This window comes from Oncorhynchus masou, unplaced genomic scaffold, assembly GCF_036934945.1.
Source record: "Oncorhynchus masou masou isolate Uvic2021 unplaced genomic scaffold, UVic_Omas_1.1 unplaced_scaffold_1129, whole genome shotgun sequence".
NCBI classification, from domain to species: Eukaryota; Metazoa; Chordata; class Actinopteri; order Salmoniformes; family Salmonidae; genus Oncorhynchus; species Oncorhynchus masou.
In genome coordinates, this window is record NW_027001031.1 from 120,001 (window position 1) to 142,500 (window position 22,500).

Genomic DNA, 22,500 nt, shown 5'->3' on the forward strand with positions numbered 1-22,500 from the left:
CTCAGCTGTTCCACTCTATAACTGAGTCATTCTGGCCATTATAGGTATTGTGGGACTCAGCTGTTCCAGTTTATAACTGAGTCTATCAGGCCATTAGAGGTATAGTGGGACTCAGCTGTTCCAGTCTATAGCTGAGTCATTCTGGTCATTAGAGGTATAGTGGGACTCAGCTGTTCCAGTCTATAACTGAGTCTATCAGGCCATTATAGGTATAGTGGGACTCAGCTGTTCCAGTCTATAACTGAGTCTATCAGGCCATTAGAGGTATAGTGGGACTCAGCTGTTCCAGTCTATAACTGAGTCTATCAGGCCATTAGAGGTATAGTGGGACTCAGCTGTTCCAGTCTATAGCTGAGTCATTCTGGTCATTAGAGGTATAGTGGGACTCAGCTGTTCCAGTCTATAACTGAGTCTATCAGGCCATTAGAGGTATAGTGGGACTCAGCTGTTCCAGTCTATAACTGAGTCTATCAGGCCATTAGAGGTATAGTGGGACTCAGCTGTTCCAGTCTATAGCTGAGTCATTCTGGTCATTAGAGGTATAGTGGGACTCAGCTGTTCCAGTCTATAACTGAGTCTATCAGGGCATTATAGGTATAGTGGGACTCAGCTGTTCCAGTCTATAACTGAGTCTATCAGGCCATTATAGGTATAGTGGGGCTCAGCTGTTCCAGTCTATAACTGAGTCTCTCAGGGCATTAGAGGTATAGTGGGACTCAGCTGTTCCAGTCTATAACTGAGTCTATCAGGCCATTAGAGGTATAGTGGGACTCAGCTGTTCCAGTCTATAACTGAGTCTATCAGGCCATTAGAGGTATAGTGGGACTCAGCTGTTCCAGTCTATAACTGAGTCTATCAGGCCATTAGAGATATAGTGGGACTCAGCTGTTCCAGTCTTTAACTGAGTCATTCTGGCCATTAGAGGTATAGTGGGACTCAGCTGTTCCAGTCTATAACTGAGTCTATCAGGCCATTAGAGATATAGTGGGACTCAGCTGTTCCAGTCTTTAACTGAGTCATTCTGGCCATTAGAGGTATAGTGGGACTCAGCTGTTCCAGTCTATAACTGAGTCTATCAGGCCATTAGAGGTATAGTGGGGCTCAGCTGTTCCAGTCTAAAGCTGAGTCTATCAGGTCATTATAGGTATAGTGGGACTCAGCTGTTCCAGTCTATAGCTGAGTCTATCAGGCCATTAGAGGTATAGTGGGACTCAGCTGTTCCAGTCTATAGCTGAGTCTATCAGGCCATTAGAGGTATAGTGGGGCTCAGCTGTTCCAGTCTATAACTGAGTCTATCAGGCCATTAGAGGTATAGTGGGACTCAGCTGTTCCAGTCTATAACTGAGTCTATCAGGCCATTAGAGGTATAGTGGGACTCAGCTGTTCCAGTCTATAACTGAGTCTATCAGGCCATTAGAGGTATAGTGGGACTCAGCTGTTCCAGTCTATAACTGAGTCTATCAGGCCATTAGAGGTATAGTGGGACTCAGCTGTTCCAGTCTATAACTGAGTCTATCAGGCCATTAGAGGTATAGTGGGACTCAGCTGTTCCAGTCTATAACTGAGTCTATCAGGCCATTAGAGGTATAATGGGACTCAGCTGTTCCAGTCTATAACTGAGTCTATCAGGCCATCTGAACTGATAATTCAGCGTTGTACCATATATTCCCAATACACCATTTCCACAGGCATCGCATGGACCCCGGATGAAAATGGCGTCGTCACGTTTGACTGCAGGAACAGAAACTGGTGAGTTCCTAAATCTGCATCCCAAATGGCACCCTATTCCCTACATAGGTCCCTGGTCAACAGTAGTGCACTATATAGGGAATAGGGCCCTGGTCAACAGTAGTGCACTATATAGGGAATAGGGCCCTGGTCAACAGTAGTGCACTATATAGGGAATAGGGCCCTGGTCAACAGTAGTGCACTATATAGGGAATAGGGCCCTGGTCAACAGTAGTGCACTATATAGGGAATAGGGCCCTGGTCAACAGTAGTGCACTATATAGGGAATAGGGCCCTGGTCAACAGTAGTAAACTATATAGGGAATAGGGCCCTGGTCAACAGTAGTCCACTATATAGGGAATAGGGCCCTGGTCTACAGTAGTACAGTATATAGGGAATAGGGCCCTGGTCAACAGTAGTACAGTATATAGGGAATAGGGCCCTGGTCAACAGTAGTACAGTATATAGGGAATAGGGCCCTGGTCAACAGTAGTACACTATATAGGGAATAGGGCCCTGGTCAACAGTAGTACAGTATATAGGGAATAGGGCCCTGGTCAACAGTAGTACAGTATATAGGGAATAGGGCCCTGGTCTACAGTAGTACAGTATATAGGGAATAGGGCCCTGGTCAACAGTAGTACAGTATATAGGGAATAGGGCCCTGGTCAACAGTAGTACAGTATATAGGGAATAGGGCCCTGGTCAACAGTAGTACAGTATATAGGGAATAGGGCCCTGGTCAACAGTAGTACAGTATATAGGGAATAGGGCCCTGGTCAACAGTAGTACACTATATAGGTAATAGAGCCCTGGTCAACAGTAGTGCACTATATAGGGAATAGGGCCCTGGTCAACAGTAGTACACTATATAGGGAATAGGGCCCTGGTCAACAGTAGTCCACTATATAGGGAATAGGGCCCTGGTCTACAGTAGTACAGTATATAGGGAATAGGGCCCTGGTCTACAGTAGTACAGTATATAGGGAATAGGGCCCTGGTCAACAGTAGTACAGTATATAGGGAATAGGGCCCTGGTCAACAGTAGTACAGTATATAGGGAATAGGGCCCTGGTCAACAGTAGTACACTATATAGGGAATAGGGCCCTGGTCAACAGTAGTACAGTATATAGGGAATAGGGCCCTGGTCAACAGTAGTACACTATATAGGGAATAGGGCCCTGGTCAACAGTAGTACACAATATAGGGAATAGGGCCCTGGTCTACAGTAGTGTACTATATAGGGAATAGGGCTCTGGTCTACAGTAGTACACTATATAGGGAATAGGGCTCTGGTCAACAGTAGTACACTATATAGGGAATAGGGCCCTGGTCAACAGTAGTACACAATATAGGGAATAGGGCCCTGGTCAACAGTAGTACACTATATAGGGAATAGGGCCCTGGTCAACAGTAGTACACAATATAGGGAATAGGGCTCTGGTCAACAGTAGTACACTATATAGGGAATAGGGCCCTGGTCAAAAGTAGTACACAATATAGGGAATAGGGCCCTGGTCAACAGTAGTACACTATATAGGGAATAGGGCCCTGGTCAACAGTAGTACAGTATATAGGGAATAGGGCCCTGGTCAACAGTAGTACAGTATATAGGGAATAGGGCCCTGGTCTACAGTAGTACAGTATATAGGGAATAGGGCCCTGGTCAACAGTAGTACAGTATATAGGGAATAGGGCCCTGGTCAACAGTAGTACAGTATATAGGGAATAGGGCCCTGGTCAACAGTAGTACACTATATAGGGAATAGGGCCCTGGTCAACAGTAGTACACAATATAGGGAATAGGGCCCTGGTCTACAGTAGTGTACTATATAGGGAATAGGGCTCTGGTCTACAGTAGTACACTATATAGGGAATAGGGCTCTGGTCAACAGTAGTACACTATATAGGGAATAGGGCCCTGGTCAACAGTAGTACACAATATAGGGAATAGGGCCCTGGTCAACAGTAGTACACTATATAGGGAATAGGGCCCTGGTCAACAGTAGTACACAATATAGGGAATAGGGCTCTGGTCAACAGTAGTACACTATATAGGGAATAGGGCCCTGGTCAACAGTAGTACACAATATAAGGAATAGGGCCCTGGTCAACAGTAGTACACAATATAGGGAATAGGGCCCTGGTCAACAGTAGTACAGTATATAGGGATTAGGGCCCTGGTCAACAGTAGTACAGTATATAGGGAATACGGCTCTGGTCAACAGTAGTACAGTATATAGGGAATAGGGCCCTGGTCAACAGTAGTACAGTATATAGGGAATAGTGCCCTGGTCAACAGTAGTACACTATATAGGGAATAGGGCCCTGGTCAACAGTAGTACAGTATATAGGGAATAGGGCCCGGGTCAACAGTAGTACAGTATATAGGGAATAGGGCCCTGGTCAACAGCAGTACACTATATAGGGAATAGTGCCCTGGTCAACAGTAGTACACTATATAGGGAATAGGGCCCTGGTCTACAGTAGTACACTATATAGGGAATAGAGCCCTGGTCAACAGTAGTACACTATATAGGGAATAGGGCCCTGGTCTACAGTAGTACACTATATAGGGAATAGAGCCCTGGTCAACAGTAGTACACTATATAGGGAATAGAGCCCTGGTCAACAGTAGTACACTATATAGGGAATAGAGCCCTGGTCAACAGTAGTACACTATATAGGGAATAGGGCCCTGGTCTACAGTAGTACACTATATAGGGAATAAGGCCCTGGTCAAAAGTAGTACACTATATAGGGAATAGGGCCCTGGTCTACAGTAGTACACTACATAGGGAATAGGGCTCTGGTCAACAGTAGTACAGTATATAGGGAATAGGGCCCTGGTCAACAGTAGTGCACTATATAGGGAATAGAGCCCTGGTCAACAGTAGTGTACTATATAGGGAATAGGGCACTGGTCAACAGTAGTACAGTATATAGGGAATAGGGCATTGGTCAACAGTAGTGCACTATATAGGGAATAGAGTCCTGGTCAACAGTAGTGTACTATATAGGGAATAGGGCTCTGGTCAACAGTAGTACACTATATAGGGAATAGGGCTCTGGTCAACAGTAGTACACTATATAGGGAATAGGGCCCTGGTCAACAGTAGTGCACTATATAGGGAATAGGGCCCTGGTCAACAGTAGTGTACTATATAGGGAATAGGGCACTGGTCAACAGTAGTACAGTATATACTGAATAGGGCCCTGGTCAACAGTAGTACACTATATAGGGAATAGGGCTCTGGTCAACAGTAGTACACTATATAGGGAATAGGGCCCTGGTCAACAGTAGTGCACTATATAGGGAATAGGGCTCTGGTCAACAGTAGTACACTATATAGGGAATAGGGCACTGGTCAACAGTAGTACACTATATAGGGAATAGGGCTCTGGTCAACAGTAGTGCACTATATAGGGAATAGGGCCCTGGTCAACAGTAGTACAGTATATAGGGAATAGGGCTCTGGTCAACAGTAGTCCACTATATAGGAATAGGGCCATGGTCAACAGTAGTACACTGTATAGGGAATAGGGCCCTGGTCAACAGTAGTACACTATATAGGGAATAGGGCTCTCGTCAACAGTAGTACACTATATAGGGAATAGGGCTCTGGTCAACAGTAGGACAGTATATAGGGAATAGGGCCCTGGTCAACAGTAGTGCACTATATAGGGAATAGGGCCCTGGTCAACAGTAGTACAGTATATAGGGAATAGGGCTCTGGTCAACAGTAGTCCACTATATAGGGAATAGGGCCCTGGTCAACAGTAGTACACTATATAGGGAATAGAGCCCTGGTCAACAGTAGTACACTATATAGGGAATAGGGCCCTGGTCTACAGTAGTACACTATATAGGGAATAGAGCCCTGGTCAACAGTAGTACACTATATAGGGAATAGAGCCCTGGTCAACAGTAGTACACTATATAGGGAATAGAGCCCTGGTCAACAGTAGTACACTATATAGGGAATAGGGCCCTGGTCTACAGTAGTACACTATATAGGGAATAGGGCCCTGGTCAAAAGTAGTACACTATATAGGGAATAGGGCCCTGGTCTACAGTAGTACACTACACAGGGAATAGAGCCCTGGTCAACAGTAGTACAGTATATAGGGAATAGGGCCCTGGTCAACAGTAGTGCACTATATAGGGAATAGAGCCCTGGTCAACAGTAGTGTACTATATAGGGAATAGGGCACTGGTCAACAGTAGTACAGTATATAGGGAATAGGGCATTGGTCAACAGTAGTGCACTATATAGGGAATAGAGTCCTGGTCAACAGTAGTGTACTATATAGGGAATAGGGCTCTGGTCAACAGTAGTACACTATATAGGGAATAGGGCTCTGGTCAACAGTAGTACACTATATAGGGAATAGGGCCCTGGTCAACAGTAGTGCACTATATAGGGAATAGGGCCCTGGTCAACAGTAGTGTACTATATAGGGAATAGGGCACTGGTCAACAGTAGTACAGTATATAGGGAATAGGGCCCTGGTCAACAGTAGTACACTATATAGGGAATAGGGCCATGGTCAACAGTAGTACACTGTATAGGGAATAGGGCCCTGGTCAACAGTAGTACACTATATAGGGAATAGGGCTCTCGTCAACAGTAGTACACTATATAGGGAATAGGGCTCTGGTCAACAGTAGTATAGTATATAGGGAATAGGGCCCTGGTCAACAGTAGTGCACTATATAGGGAATAGGGCCCTGGTCAACAGTAGTACAGTATATAGGGAATAGGGCTCTGGTCAACAGTAGTCCACTATATAGGGAATAGGTCCCTGGTCAACAGTAGTACACTGTATAGGGAATAGGGCCCTGGTCAACAGTAGTACACTATATATGGAAAAGGTCCTTGGTCAACAGTAGTACACTATATAGGGAATAGGGCCCTGGTCTACAGTAGTACACTATATAGGGAATAGAGCCCTGGTCAACAGTAGTACACTATATAGGGAATAGGGCCCTGGTCTACAGTAGTACACTATATAGGGAATAGAGCCCTGGTCAACAGTAGTACACTATATAGGGAATAGAGCCCTGGTCAACAGTAGTACACTATATAGGGAATAGAGCCCTGGTCAACAGTAGTACACTATATAGGGAATAGGGCCCTGGTCTACAGTAGTACACTATATAGGGAATAGGGCCCTGGTCAAAAGTAGTACACTATATAGGGAATAGGGCCCTGGTCTACAGTAGTACACTACATAGGGAATAGAGCCCTGGTCAACAGTAGTACAGTATATAGGGAATAGGGCCCTGGTCAACAGTAGTGCACTATATAGGGAATAGAGCCCTGGTCAACAGTAGTGTACTATATAGGGAATAGGGCACTGGTCAACAGTAGTACAGTATATAGGGAATAGGGCATTGGTCAACAGTAGTGCACTATATAGGGAATAGAGTCCTGGTCAACAGTAGTGTACTATATAGGGAATAGGGCTCTGGTCAACAGTAGTACACTATATAGGGAATAGGGCTCTGGTCAACAGTAGTACACTATATAGGGAATAGGGCCCTGGTCAACAGTAGTGCACTATATAGGGAATAGGGCCCTGGTCAACAGTAGTGTACTATATAGGGAATAGGGCACTGGTCAACAGTAGTACAGTATATACTGAATAGGGCCCTGGTCAACAGTAGTACACTATATAGGGAATAGGGCTCTGGTCAACAGTAGTGCACTATATAGGGAATAGGGCCCTGGTCAACAGTAGTACAGTATATAGGGAATAGGGCTCTGGTCAACAGTAGTCCACTATATAGGGAATAGGGCCATGGTCAACAGTAGTACACTGTATAGGGAATAGGGCCCTGGTCAACAGTAGTACACTATATAGGGAATAGGGCTCTCGTCAACAGTAGTACACTATATAGGGAATAGGGCTCTGGTCAACAGTAGGACAGTATATAGGGAATAGGGCCCTGGTCAACAGTAGTGCACTATATAGGGAATAGGGCCCTGGTCAACAGTAGTACAGTATATAGGGAATAGGGCTCTGGTCAACAGTAGTCCACTATATAGGGAATAGGGCCCTGGTCAACAGTAGTACACTATATAGGGAATAGAGCCCTGGTCAACAGTAGTACACTATATAGGGAATAGGGCCCTGGTCTACAGTAGTACACTATATAGGGAATAGAGCCCTGGTCAACAGTAGTACACTATATAGGGAATAGAGCCCTGGTCAACAGTAGTACACTATATAGGGAATAGAGCCCTGGTCAACAGTAGTACACTATATAGGGAATAGGGCCCTGGTCTACAGTAGTACACTATATAGGGAATAGGGCCCTGGTCAAAAGTAGTACACTATATAGGGAATAGGGCCCTGGTCTACAGTAGTACACTACATAGGGAATAGAGCCCTGGTCAACAGTAGTACAGTATATAGGGAATATGGCCCTGGTCAACAGTAGTGCACTATATAGGGAATAGAGCCCTGGTCAACAGTAGTGTACTATATAGGGAATAGGGCACTGGTCAACAGTAGTACAGTATATAGGGAATAGGGCATTGGTCAACAGTAGTGCACTATATAGGGAATAGAGTCCTGGTCAACAGTAGTGTACTATATAGGGAATAGGGCTCTGGTCAACAGTAGTACACTATATAGGGAATAGGGCTCTGGTCAACAGTAGTACACTATATAGGGAATAGGGCCCTGGTCAACAGTAGTGCACTATATAGGGAATAGGGCCCTGGTCAACAGTAGTGTACTATATAGGGAATAGGGCACTGGTCAACAGTAGTACAGTATATAGGGAATAGGGCCCTGGTCAACAGTAGTACACTATATAGGGAATAGGGCCCTGGTCAACAGTAGTGCACTATATAGGGAATAGGGCCCTGGTCAACAGTAGTACAGTATATAGGGAATAGGGCTCTGGTCAACAGTAGTCCACTATATAGGGAATAGGGCCATGGTCAACAGTAGTACACTGTATAGGGAATAGGGCCCTGGTCAACAGTAGTACACTATATAGGGAATAGGGCTCAACAGTAGTACACTATATAGGGAATAGGGCTCTGGTCAACAGTAGTACAGTATATAGGGAATAGCGCCCTGGTCAACAGTAGTGCACTATATAGGGAATAGGGCCCTGGTCAACAGTAGTACAGTATATAGGGAATAGGGCTCTGGTCAACAGTAGTCCACTATATAGGGAATAGGTCCCTGGTCAACAGTAGTACACTGTATAGGGAATAGGGCCCTGGTCAACAGTAGTACACTATATAGGGAAAAGGTCCTTGGTCAACAGTAGTACACTATATAGGGAATAGGGCCCTGGTCAACAGTAGTACACTATATAGGGAATAGGTCCCTGGTCAACAGTAGTACACTGTATAGGGAATAGGGCCCTGGTCAACAGTAGTACACTATATAGGGATAGGGCTCTGGTCAACAGTAGTACACTATATAGGGAAAAGGGCCCTGGTCAACAGTAGTGCACTATATAGGGAATAGAGCCCTGGTCAACAGTAGTGCACTATATAGGGAATAGAGCCCTGGTCAACAGTAGTGTACTATATAGGGAATAGGGCTCTGGTCAACAGTAGTACACTATATAGGGAATAGGGCTCTGGTCAACAGTAGTACACTATATAGGGAATAGGGCCCTGGTCACTAGTAGTGCACTATATAGGGAATAGGGCCCTGGTCAACAGTAGTACATTATATAGGGAATAGGGCTCTGGTCAACAGTAGTACAGTATACAGGGAATAGGGCCCTGGTCTACAGTAGTACACTACATAGAGAATAGGGCCCTGGTCAACAGTAGTACACTATACAGGGAATAGTGCCCTGGTCAACAGTAGTGCACTATATAGGGAATAGGGCCCTGGTCAACAGTAGTACAGTATATAGGGAATAGGGCTCTGGTCAACAGTAGTACAGTATACAGGGAATAGGGCCCTGGTCTACAGTAGTACACTACATAGAGAATAGGGCCCTGGTCAACAGTAGTACACTATACAGGGAATAGGGCTCTGGTCAACAGTAGTACAGTATACAGGGAATAGGGCTCTGGTCAACAGTAGTACAGTATATAGGGAATAGGGCCCTGGTCAACAGTAGTGCACTATATAGGGAATAGAGCCCTGGTCAACAGTAGTGTACTATATAGGGAATAGGCCACTGGTCAACAGTAGTACAGTATATAGGGAATAGGGCTCTGGTCAACAGTAGTGCACTATATAGGGAATAGAGCCCTGGTCAACAGTAGTGTACTATATAGGGAATAGGGCTCTGGTCAACAGTAGTACACTACATAGGGAATAGGGCTCTGGTCAACAGTAGTACAATATATAGGGAATAGGGCCCTGGTCAACAGTAGTGCACTATATAGGGAATAGGGCCCTGGTCAACAGTAGTACAGTATATAGGGAATAGGGCTCTGGTCAACAGTAGTCCACTATATAGGGAATAGGGCCCTGGTCAACAGTAGTACACTGTATAGGGAATAGGGCCCTGGTCAACAGTAGTACACTATATAGGGAATAGGGCTCTGGTCAACAGTAGTACAGTATACAGGGAATAGGGCTCTGGTCAACAGTAGTACAGTATATAGGGAATAGGGCCCTGGTCAACAGTAGTGCACTATATAGGGAATAGAGCCCTGGTCAACAGTAGTGTACTATATAGGGAATAGGCCACTGGTCAACAGTAGTACAGTATATAGGGAATAGGGCTCTGGTCAACAGTAGTGCACTATATAGGGAATAGAGCCCTGGTCAACAGTAGTGTACTATATAGGAATAGGGCTCTGGTCAACAGTAGTACACTACATAGGGAATAGGGCTCTGGTCAACAGTAGTACAATATATAGGGAATAGGGCCCTGGTCAACAGTAGTGCACTATATAGGGAATAGGGCCCTGGTCAACAGTAGTACAGTATATAGGGAATAGGGCTCTGGTCAACAGTAGTCCACTATATAGGGAATAGGGCCCTGGTCAACAGTAGTACACTGTATAGGGAATAGGGCCCTGGTCAACAGTAGTACACTATATAGGGAATAGGGCTCTGGTCAACAGTAGTACACTATATAGGGAATAGGGCTCTGGTCAACAGTAGTACAGTATATAGGGAATAGGGCCCTGGTCAACAGTAGTGCACTATATAGGGAATAGGGCCCTGGTCAACAGTAGTACAGTATATAGGGAATAGGGCTCTGGTCAACAGTAGTCCACTATATAGGGAATAGGTCCCTGGTCAACAGTAGTACACTGTATAGGGAATAGGGCGCTGGTCAACAGTAGTACACTATATAGGGAATAGGGCTCTGGTCAACAGTAGTGCACTATATAGGGAATAGGGCTCTGGTCAACAGTAGTACACTATATAGGGAATAGGGCTCTGGTCAACAGTAGTACAGTATATAGGGAATAGGGCCCTGGTCAACAGTAGTGCACTATATAGGGAATAGAGCCCTGGTCAACAGTAGTGTACTATATAGGGAATAGGGCTCTGGTCAACAGTAGTGTACTATATAGGGAATAGGGCTCTGGTCAACAGTAGTGTACTATATAGGGAATAGGGCTCTGGTCAACAGTAGTGCACTATATAGGGAATAGGGCTCTGGTCAACAGTAGTACAGTATATAGGGAATAGAGCCCTGGTCAACAGTAGTGTACTATATAGGGAATAGGGCTCTGGTCAACAGTAGTGCACTATATAGGGAATTGGGTTCTGGTCAACAGTAGTACACTATATAGGGAATAGGGCTCTGGTCAACAGTAGTACACTGTATAGGGAATAGGGCCCTGGTCAACAGTAGTACACTATATAGGGAATAGGGCTCTGGTCAACAGTAGTACAGTATATAGGGAATAGGGCCCTGGTCAACAGTAGTGCACTATATAGGGAATAGAGCTCTGGTCAACAGTAGTGTACTATATAGGGAATAGGGCTCTGGTCAACAGTAGTGCACTATATAGGGAATAGAGCCCTGGTCAACAGTAGTGTACTATATAGGGAATAGGGCTCTGGTCAACAGTAGTGTACTATATAGGGAATAGGGCTCTGGTCAACAGTAGTGCACTATATAGGGAATAGGGCTCTGGTCAACAGTAGTACAGTATATAGGGAATAGAGCCCTGGTCAACAGTAGTGTACTATATAGGGAATAGGGCTCTGGTCAACAGTAGTGCACTATATAGGGAATTGGGTTCTGGTCAACAGTAGTACACTATATAGGGAATAGGGCTCTGGTCAACAGTAGTACAGTATATAGGGAATAGGTTCCTGGTCAACAGTAGTACACTATATAGGGAATAGGGCCCTGGTCAACAGTAGTGTACTATATAGGGAATAGGGCTCTGGTCAACAGTAGTGCACTATATAGGGAATAGGGCTCTGGTCAACAGTAGTACAGTATATAGGGAATAGAGCCCTGGTCAACAGTAGTGTACTATATAGGGAATAGGGCTCTGGTCAACAGTAGTGCACTATATAGGGAATAGGGCCCTGGTCAACAGTAGTGCACTATATAGGGAATAGGGCCCTGGTCAACAGTAGTACAGTATATAGGGAATAGGGCTCTGGTCAACAGTAGTCCACTATATAGGGAATAGGGCCCTGGTCAACAGTAGTACACTGTATAGGGAATAGGGCCCTGGTCAACAGTAGTACACTATATAGGGAATAGGGCTCTGGTCAACAGTAGTACAGTATACAGGGAATAGGGCTCTGGTCAACAGTAGTACAGTATATAGGGAATAGGGCCCTGGTCAACAGTAGTGCACTATATAGGGAATAGAGCCCTGGTCAACAGTAGTGTACTATATAGGGAATAGGCCACTGGTCAACAGTAGTACAGTATATAGGGAATAGGGCTCTGGTCAACAGTAGTGCACTATATAGGGAATAGAGCCCTGGTCAACAGTAGTGTACTATATAGGGAATAGGGCTCTGGTCAACAGTAGTACACTACATAGGGAATAGGGCTCTGGTCAACAGTAGTACAATATATAGGGAATAGGGCCCTGGTCAACAGTAGTGCACTATATAGGGAATAGGGCCCTGGTCAACAGTAGTACAGTATATAGGGAATAGGGCTCTGGTCAACAGTAGTCCACTATATAGGGAATAGGGCCCTGGTCAACAGTAGTACACTGTATAGGGAATAGGGCCCTGGTCAACAGTAGTACACTATATAGGGAATAGGGCTCTGGTCAACAGTAGTACACTATATAGGGAATAGGGCTCTGGTCAACAGTAGTACAGTATATAGGGAATAGGGCCCTGGTCAACAGTAGTGCACTATATAGGGAATAGGGCCCTGGTCAACAGTAGTACAGTATATAGGGAATAGGGCTCTGGTCAACAGTAGTCCACTATATAGGGAATAGGTCCCTGGTCAACAGTAGTACACTGTATAGGGAATAGGGCCCTGGTCAACAGTAGTACACTATATAGGGAATAGGGCTCTGGTCAACAGTAGTGCACTATATAGGGAATAGGGCTCTGGTCAACAGTAGTACACTATATAGGGAATAGGGCTCTGGTCAACAGTAGTACAGTATATAGGGAATAGGGCCCTGGTCAACAGTAGTGCACTATATAGGGAATAGAGCCCTGGTCAACAGTAGTGTACTATATAGGGAATAGGGCTCTGGTCAACAGTAGTGTACTATATAGGGAATAGGGCTCTGGTCAACAGTAGTGTACTATATAGGGAATAGGGCTCTGGTCAACAGTAGTGCACTATATAGGGAATAGGGCTCTGGTCAACAGTAGTACAGTATATAGGGAATAGAGCCCTGGTCAACAGTAGTGTACTATATAGGGAATAGGGCTCTGGTCAACAGTAGTGCACTATATAGGGAATTGGGTTCTGGTCAACAGTAGTACACTATATAGGGAATAGGGCTCTGGTCAACAGTAGTACACTGTATAGGGAATAGGGCCCTGGTCAACAGTAGTACAGTATATAGGGAATAGGGCCCTGGTCAACAGTAGTGCACTATATAGGGAATAGAGCTCTGGTCAACAGTAGTGTACTATATAGGGAATAGGGCTCTGGTCAACAGTAGTGCACTATATAGGGAATAGAGCCCTGGTCAACAGTAGTGTACTATATAGGGAATAGGGCTCTGGTCAACAGTAGTGTACTATATAGGGAATAGGGCTCTGGTCAACAGTAGTGCACTATATAGGGAATAGGGCTCTGGTCAACAGTAGTACAGTATATAGGGAATAGAGCCCTGGTCAACAGTAGTGTACTATATAGGGAATAGGGCTCTGGTCAACAGTAGTGCACTATATAGGGAATTGGGTTCTGGTCAACAGTAGTACACTATATAGGGAATAGGGCTCTGGTCAACAGTAGTACAGTATATAGGGAATAGGTTCCTGGTCAACAGTAGTACACTATATAGGGAATAGGGCTCTGGTCAACAGTATTACACTTTATAGGGAATAGAGCCCTGGTCAACAGTAGTACACTATATAGGGAATAGTGCTCTGGTCAACAGTAGTACACTATATAGGGAATAGGGCTTTGGTCAACAGTAGTACACTATATAGGGAATAGGGCTCTGGACTAAAGTAGTGCACTATATAGGGAAGAGGGCTCTGGTCTAAAGTAGTGCACTATATAGGGAATAGTGCTCTGGTCTAAAGTAGTGCACTATATAGGGAATAGGGTTGAATTTGGGGCGTAGTGCAGCCCATATCTGTCTGTCTGCCTGTCTGTATTCCTGCTCTGAGAGCCTTTTTGTTAAGAGGAAAGAGGAAGTCATCTGGAAGTATTTCCTGTGTGAGCCTGTAGTAATGAGGAAGTAATCTGGGAGTATTTCCTGTGTGAGCCTGTAGTAATGAGGAAGTCATCTGGGAGTATTTCCTGTGTGAGCCTGTAGTAATGAGGAAGTCATCTGGGAGTATTTCCTGTGCGAGCCTGTAGTAATGAGGAAGTCATCTGGGAGTATTTCCTGTGTGAGCCTGTAGTAATGAGGAAGTCATCTGGGAGTATTTCCTGTGCGAGCCTGTAGTAATGAGGAAGTCATCTGGGAGTATTTCCTGTGTGAGCCTGTAGTAATGAGGAAGTCATCTGGGAGTATTTCCTGTGTGAGCCTGTAGTAATGAGGAAGTCATCTGGGAGTATTTCCTGTGTGAGCCTGTAGTAATGAGGAAGTCATCTGGGAGTATTTCCTGTGTGAGCCTGTAGTAATGAGGAAGTCACCTGGGAGTATTTCCTGTGTGAGCCTGTAGTAATGAGGAAGTCATCTGGGAGTATTTCCTGTGTGAGCCTGTAGTAATGAGGAAGTCATCTGGGAGTATTTCCTGTGTGAGCCTGTAGTAATGAGGAAGTCATCTGGGAGTATTTCCTGTGTGAGCCTGTAGTAATGAGGAAGTCATCTGGGAGTATTTCCTGTGTGAGCCTGTAGTAATGAGGAAGTCATCTGGGAGTATTTCCTGTGTGAGCCTGTAGTAATGAGGAAGTCACCTGGGAGTATTTCCTGTGTGAGCCTGTAGTAATGAGGAAGTCATCTGGGAGTATTTCCTGTGTGAGCCTGTAGTAATGAGGAAATCATCTGGGAGTATTTCCTGTGTGAGCCTGTAGTAATGAGGAAGTCATCTGGGAGTATTTCCTGTGTGAGCCTGTAGTAATGAGGAAGTCATCTGGGAGTATTTCCTGTGTGAGCCTGTAGTAATGAGGAAATCATCTGGGAGTATTTCCTGTGTGAGCCTGTAGTAATGAGGAAGTCATCTGGGAGTATTTCCTGTGTGAGCCTGTAGTAATGAGGAAGTCATCTGGGAGTATTTCCTGTGTGAGCCTGTAGTAATGAGGAAGTCATCTGGGAGTATTTCCTGTGTGAGCCAGTAGTAATGAGGAAGTCATCTGGGAGTATTTCCTGTGTGAGCCTGTAGTAATGAGGTAGTCATCTGGGAGTATTTCCTGTGTGAGCCTGTAGTAATGAGGAAGTCATCTGGGAGTATTTCCTGTGTGAGCCTGTAGTAATGAGGAAGTCATCTGGGAGTATTTCCTGTGTGAGCCTGTAGTAATGAGGAAGTCATCTGGGAGTATATCCTGTGTGAGCCTGTAGTAATGAGGAAGTCACCCGGGAGTATTTCCTGTGTGAGCCTGAAGTAATGAGGAAGTCATCTGGGAGTATTTCCTGTGTGAGCCTGTAGTAATGAGGAAGTCATCTGGGAGTATTTCCTGTGTGAGCCTGTAGTAATGAGGAAGTCATCTGGGAGTATTTCCTGTGTGAGCCTGTAGTAATGAGGAAGTCATCTGGGAGTATTTCCTGTGTGAGCCTGTAGTAATGAGGAAGTCATCTGGGAGTATTTCCTGTGTGAGCCTGTAGTAATGAGGAAGTCATATGGGAGTATTTCCTGTGTGAGCCTGTAGTAATGAGGAAGTCATCTGGGAGTATTTCCTGTGTGAGCCGGTAGTAATGAGGAAGTCATCTGGGAGTATTTCCTGTGTGAGCCTGTAGTAATGAGGAAGTCATCTGTTAGATTCCCTGAACCCGGCAGTTCCTCGGCTCTCTAGCTTCACTAATCTGTTATTTCGGTGACTGGCCGTCTGTCCCTGGTCTGTAGGGAATTACAACCCCCACCGTGCTGCCACCTGATAGGCTGGCTATTACCATCCCTGGGTCTGGTGGTCACGGCAACCTGAACAGCAGGTCCTGTGGGGAAAACAAGTGTCCGGGTCAAAAGGTCACTATTGAGGAGTAATCTGTGGTCTGTCCTGTACGTTTTGACAGCGTAGATTAGGTCCGTTCCGGTCTAACTAAATGTAGAGCCGAGCAGAGGTGATTTGGAATCGCACTCTCTTGATGAGGTGTTGCCCTGGCTGAGGAACGAGGATTGGAACGGTCTGGTAGCTTTCACTAAATCCCCAGGTTTCCCAGGAATCCCAGAGTTCTCGGGTTTCCTGTTTATTCACACTTTAGGATTTAGGTTTAGGATTCTTCCTAATTTGGTATAAAAGGACCTTAAACCTTCTTACTGCCGTGGGGAAATCAGGGTCACACAGAGTGTTCCTTGGTAGTCTTAAACAAATCTACGTTGAAACAAAATGTGCACCTCACACACGTGGTTATGGGCTTAACAGAAAGAAAACACCTGTATCATGTCAGACATAGAGTTGAAATGTATTACATGTTGAGTTTACTTCCCAATATTACACTTTATATACATCACAGAAGAATGAAGTATAACACAACTCTTTGACATAGAAACACCAGATTTTTGGCATTACAAAAAAATAAAAATGTTTATTGATTTTCAAAAAAATGAATAACATTCCACCGATGAGGCAATTGGGTCATTTGACTGCAGGAGAGGACTACAGAGCCAGACAGCCACACACCGTTGGATATTAAGTTTCCCCAGTCTTGGATGTAGAGAGTGTCCCCAGTCTTGGATGTAGAGAGTGTCCCCAGTCTTGGATGTAGAGAGTGTCCCTCAGTCTTGGATGTTGAGAGTGTCCCTCAGTCTTGGATGTTGAGAGTGTCCCTCAGTCTTGGATGTAGAGAGTGTCCCTCAGTCTTGGATGTAGAGAGTGTCCCTCAGTCTTGGATGTTGAGAGTGTCCCTCAGTCTTGGATGTTGAGAGTGTCCCTCAGTCTTGGATGTTGAGAGTGTCCCTCAGTCTTGGATGTAGAGAGTGTCCCTCAGTCTTGGATGTTGAGAGTGTCCCTCAGTCTTGGATATTGAGTGTCCCTCAGGCTTGGATGTTGAGAGTGTCCCTCAGTCTTGGATGTAGAGAGTGTCCCTCAGTCTTGGATGTTGAGAGTGTCCCCAGTCTTGGATGTTGAGAGTGTCCCTCAGTCTTGGATGTTGAGAGTGTCCCTCAGTCTTGGATGTTGAGAGTGTCCCTCAGTCTTGGATGTAGAGTGTCCCTCAGTCTTGGATGTTGAGAGTGTCCCTCAGTCTTGGATATTGAGTGTCCCTCAGGCTTGGATGTTGAGAGTGTCCCTCAGTCTTGGATGTAGAGAGTGTCCCTCAGTCTTGGATGTTGAGAGTGTCCCTCAGTCTTGGATGTTGAGAGTGTCCCTCAGTCTTGGATGTTGAGAGTGTCCCTCAGTCTTGGATGTTGAGAGTGTCCCTCAGTCTTGGATGTTGAGAGTGTCCCTCAGTCTTGGATGTTGAGAGTGTCCCTCAGTCTTGGATGTAGAGAGTGTCCCTCAGTCTTGGATGTTGAGAGTGTCCCTCAGTCTTGGATATTGAGTGTCCCTCAGGCTTGGATGTTGAGAGTGTCCCTCAGTCTTGGATGTTGAGAGTGTCCCCAGTCTTGGATGTAGAGAGTGTCCCTCAGTCTTGGATGTTGAGAGTGTCCCTCAGTCTTGGATGTTGAGAGTGTCCCTCAGTCTTGGATGTTGAGAGTGTCCCTCAGTCTTGGATGTAGAGAGTGTCCCTCAGTCTTGGATGTAGAGAGTGTCCCTCAGTCTTGGATATTGAGTGTCCCTCAGGCTTGGATGTTGAGAGTGTCCCTCAGTCTTGGATGTAGAGAGTGTCCCTCAGTCTTGGATGTTGAGAGTGTCCCTCAGTCTTGGATGTTGAGAGTGTCCCTCAGTCTTGGATGTTGAGAGTGTCCCTCAGTCTTGGATATTGAGTGTCCCTCAGTCTTGGATGTAGAGAGTGTCCCTCAGTCTTGGATGTTGAGAGTGTCCCTCAGTCTTGGATGTAGAGAGTGTCCCTCAGTCTTGGATGTTGAGAGTGTCCCTCAGTCTCGGATGTTGAGAGTGTCCCTCAGTCTTGGATGTTGAGAGTGTCCCTCAGTCTTGGATATTGAGTGTCCCTCAGTCTTGGATGTTGAGAGTGTCCTCAGTCTTGGATATTGAGTGTCCCTCAGTCTTGGATATTGAGTGTCTCTCAGTCTTGGATGTAGAGAGTGTCCCTCAGTCTTGGATGTTGAGAGTGTCCCTCAGTCTTGGATGTAGAGAGTGTCCCTCAGTCTTGGATGTTGAGAGTGTCCCTCAGTCTTGGATGTTGAGAGTGTCCCTCAGTCTTGGATGTTGAGAGTGTCCCTCAGTCTTGGATATTGAGTGTCCCTCAGTCTTGGATGTTGAGAGTGTCCTCAGTCTTGGATATTGAGTGTCCCTCAGTCTTGGATATAGAGAGTGTCCCTCAGTCTTGGATGTAGAGAGTGTCCCTCAGTCTTGGATGTAGAGAGTGTCCCTCAGTCTTGGATGTAGAGAGTGTCCCTCAGTCTTGGATGTTGAGAGTGTCCCTCAGTCTTGGATGTTGAGAGTGTCCCTCAGTCTTGGATGTTGAGAGTGTCCCTCAGTCTTGGATGTTGAGAGTGTCCCTCAGTCTTGGATGTAGAGACTGTCCCTCAGTCTTGGATGTAGAGAGTGTCCCTCAGTCTTGGATGTAGAGAGTGTCCCTCAGTCTTGGATGTAGAGAGTGTCCCTCAGTCTTGGATGTAGAGAGTGTCCCTCAGTCTTGGATGTAGAGAGTGTCCCTCAGTCTTGGATGTAGAGAGTGTCCCTCAGTCTTGGATGTTGAGAGTGTCCCTCAGTCTTGGATGTTGAGTGTCCCTCAGTCTTGGATGTTGAGAGTGTCCCTCAGTCTTGGATGTAGAGAGTGTCCCTCAGTCTTGGATGTAGAGAGTGTCCCTCAGTCTTGGATGTAGAGAGTGTCCCTCAGTCTTGGATGTTGAGAGTGTCCTCAATCTTGGATGTTGAGAGTGTCCCTCAGTCTTGGATATTGAGTGTCCCTCAGTCTTGGATGTTGAGAGTGTCCTCAGTCTTGGATATTGAGTTTCCCTCAGTCTTGGATATAGAGAGTGTCCCTCAGTCATGGATGTAGAGAGTGTCCCTCAGTCTTGGATGTAGAGAGTGTCCCTCAGTCTTGGATGTAGAGAGTGTCCCTCAGTCTTGGATGTTGAGAGTGTCCCTCAGTCTTGGATGTTGAGAGTGTCCCTCAGTCTTGGATGTTGAGAGTGTCCCTCAGTCTTGGATGTAGAGAGTGTCCCTCAGTCTTGGATGTAGAGTGTGTCCCTCAGTCTTGGATGTAGAGAGTGTCCCTCAGTCTTGGATGTTGAGAGTGTCCTCAGTCTTGGATGTTGAGAGTGTCTCTCAGTCTTGGATATTGAGTGTCCCTCAGTCTTGGATGTTGAGTGTCCTCAGTCTTGGATATTGAGTGTCCCTCAGTCTTGGATGTAGAGAGTGTCCCTCAGTCTTGGATGTAGAGAGTGTCCCTCAGTCTTGGATGTAGAGAGTGTCCCTCAGTCTTGGATATAGAGAGTGTCCCTCAGTCTTGGATGTAGAGAGTGTCCCTCAGTCTTGGATATAGAGAGTGTCCCTCAGTCTTGGATGTAGAGAGTGTCCCTCAGTCTTGGATGTAGAGAGTGTCCCTCAGTCTTGGATGTAGAGAGTGTCCCTCAGTCTTGGATGTTGAGAGTGTCCCTCAGTCTTGGATGTTGAGAGTGTCCTCAGTCTTGGATGTTGAGAGTGTCTCTCAGTCTTGGATATTGAGTGTCCCTCAGTCTTGGATGTTGAGTGTCCTCAGTCTTGGATGTTGAGTGTCCTCAGTCTTGGATATTGAGTGTCCCTCAGTCTTGGATGTAGAGAGCGTCCCTCAGTCTTGGATGTAGAGTGTCCCTCAGTCTTGGATGTAGAGAGTGTCCCTCAGTCTTGGATGTAGAGAGTGTCCCTCAGTCTTGGATGTAGAGAGTGTCCCTCAGTCTTGGATTTTGAGAGTGTCCCTCAGTCTTGGATGTAGAGAGTGTCCCTCAGTCTTGGATGTAGAGAGTGTCCCTCAGTCTTGGATGTTGAGAGTGTCCTCAGTCTTGGATGTAGAGAGTGTCCCTCAGTCTTGGATATTGAGTGTCCCTCAGTCTTGGATGTTGAGAGTGTCCTCAGTCTTGGATATTGAGTGTCCCTCAGTCTTGGATATAGAGAGTGTCCCTCAGTCTTGGATGTAGAGAGTGTCCCTCAGTCTTGGATATAGAGAGTGTCCCTCAGTCTTGGATGTAGAGAGTGTCCCTCAGTCTTGGATGTTGAGTGTCCCTCAGTCTTGGATGTTGAGAGTGTCCCTCAGTCTTGGATGTTGAGAGTGTCCCTCAGTCTTGGATGTAGAGAGTGTCCCTCAGTCTTGGATATTAAGTGTCCCTCAGTCTTGGATATTAAGTGTCCCTCAGTCTTGGATATTGAGAGTGCCCCTCAGTCTTGGATGTAGAGAGTGTCTCTCAGTCTTGGATGTTGAGCGTGTCCCTCAGTCTTGGATGTTGAGAGTGTCCCTCAGTCTTGGATGTTGAGTGTCCCTCAGTCTTGGATGTAGAGAGTGTCCCTCAGTCTTGGATGTAGAGAGTGTCCCTCAGTCTTGGATGTAGAGAGTGTCCCTCAGTCTTGGATGTAGAGAGTGTCCCTCAGTCTTGGATGTAGAGAGTGTCCCTCAGTCTTGGATGTAGAGAGTGTCCCTCAGTCTTGGATGTTGAGAGTGTCCTCAGTCTTGGATGTTGAGAGTGTCTCTCATTCTTGGATATTGAGTGTTCCTCAGTCTTGGATGTTGAGTGTCCTCAGTCTTGGATATTGAGTGTCCCTCAGTCTTGGATGTAGAGAGTGTCCCTCAGTCTTGAATGTAGAGAGTGTCCCTATGTCTTGGATATAGAGAGTGTCCCTCAGTCTTGGATGTTGACTGTGTCCCTCAGTCTTGGATGTTGAGAGTGTCCCTCAGTCTTGGATGTTGAGAGTGTCCCTCAGTCTTGGATGTAGAGAGTGTCCCTCAGTCTTGGATATTGAGTGTCCTCAGTCTTGGATGTTGAGAGTGTCCTCAGTCTTGGATGTTGAGAGTGTCCCTCAGTCTTGGATGTAGAGAGTGTCCTCAGGCTTGGATGTAGAGAGTGTCCCTCAGTCTTGGATGTTGAGAGTGTCCCTCAGTCTTGGATGTAGAGAGTGTCCCTCAGTCTTGGATGTTGAGAGTGTCCCTCAGTCTCGGATGTTGAGAGTGTCCCTCAGTCTTGGATGTAGAGAGTGTCCCTCAGTCTTGGATATTGAGTGTCCCTCAGTCTTGGATGTTGAGAGTGTTGTCGGTCTGATGGTTAAGACAATGGCTTGGTGTGGTTTGTAAGAAGTTCCCGATTGACAGAGGACAGGATAAGAGAGGAGCGGCCATCCTCCCTCCCTCCTCCCCTTCGATCGTCTCTTTATTTACGCCCTCCATGTGACCTCCCTCCTCCCCTTCCATCGTCTCTTTATTTACGCCCTCCATGTGACCTCCCTCCCTCCTCCCCTTCCATCGTCTCTTTATCCTTATCCTCCAGTGTGCCCAAGCTCATTAACCTCTCAGGAGATATTCCTGGACAGTTCTGACTCCTCCTTCCAACTGTTCCATTGTTCCGTATCAGAACCATAGAACCAGCTGGAATTCTAAGAATGTCTGGGTAATCGTGTATCCACTGAACCTTGACCTCTCGTATAAACCTTTGGCCTTGGCTTGCAATAGGTCCAGTCCGATAGGCCTTTATAGCGGACAGGCCTTTATAATCGGGATCGTATACGTCCCACCGTTGTTGATATCCAAGTGCCCCAACAGACCAACAAATACCCGAAAACCAAATATCTGATTGATTGAATCAGTTGACCTTTGCCCTCTGCTCTGTTCCAGGTACATCCAGGCTGCGACCTCTCCCAAGGACATCATCATCGTAGTGGACGTCAGCGGGAGTATGAAGGGTCTCAGGCTCACTATCGCCAAGCACACTATTAACACCATCCTGGACACACTAGGGGAGAACGACTTTGTCAACGTCATCGCCGTGAGTAACTAGGAGATTAACA

The 22,500-nt window shown here is 46.0% G+C and overlaps 1 pseudogene; it reads left to right on the forward strand.

Annotated features, from left to right (window-relative positions):
• LOC135529320 (voltage-dependent calcium channel subunit alpha-2/delta-4-like) overlaps positions 1-22,500 on the forward strand; it is a 102,755-nt pseudogene that overhangs the window by 19,551 nt on the left and 60,704 nt on the right.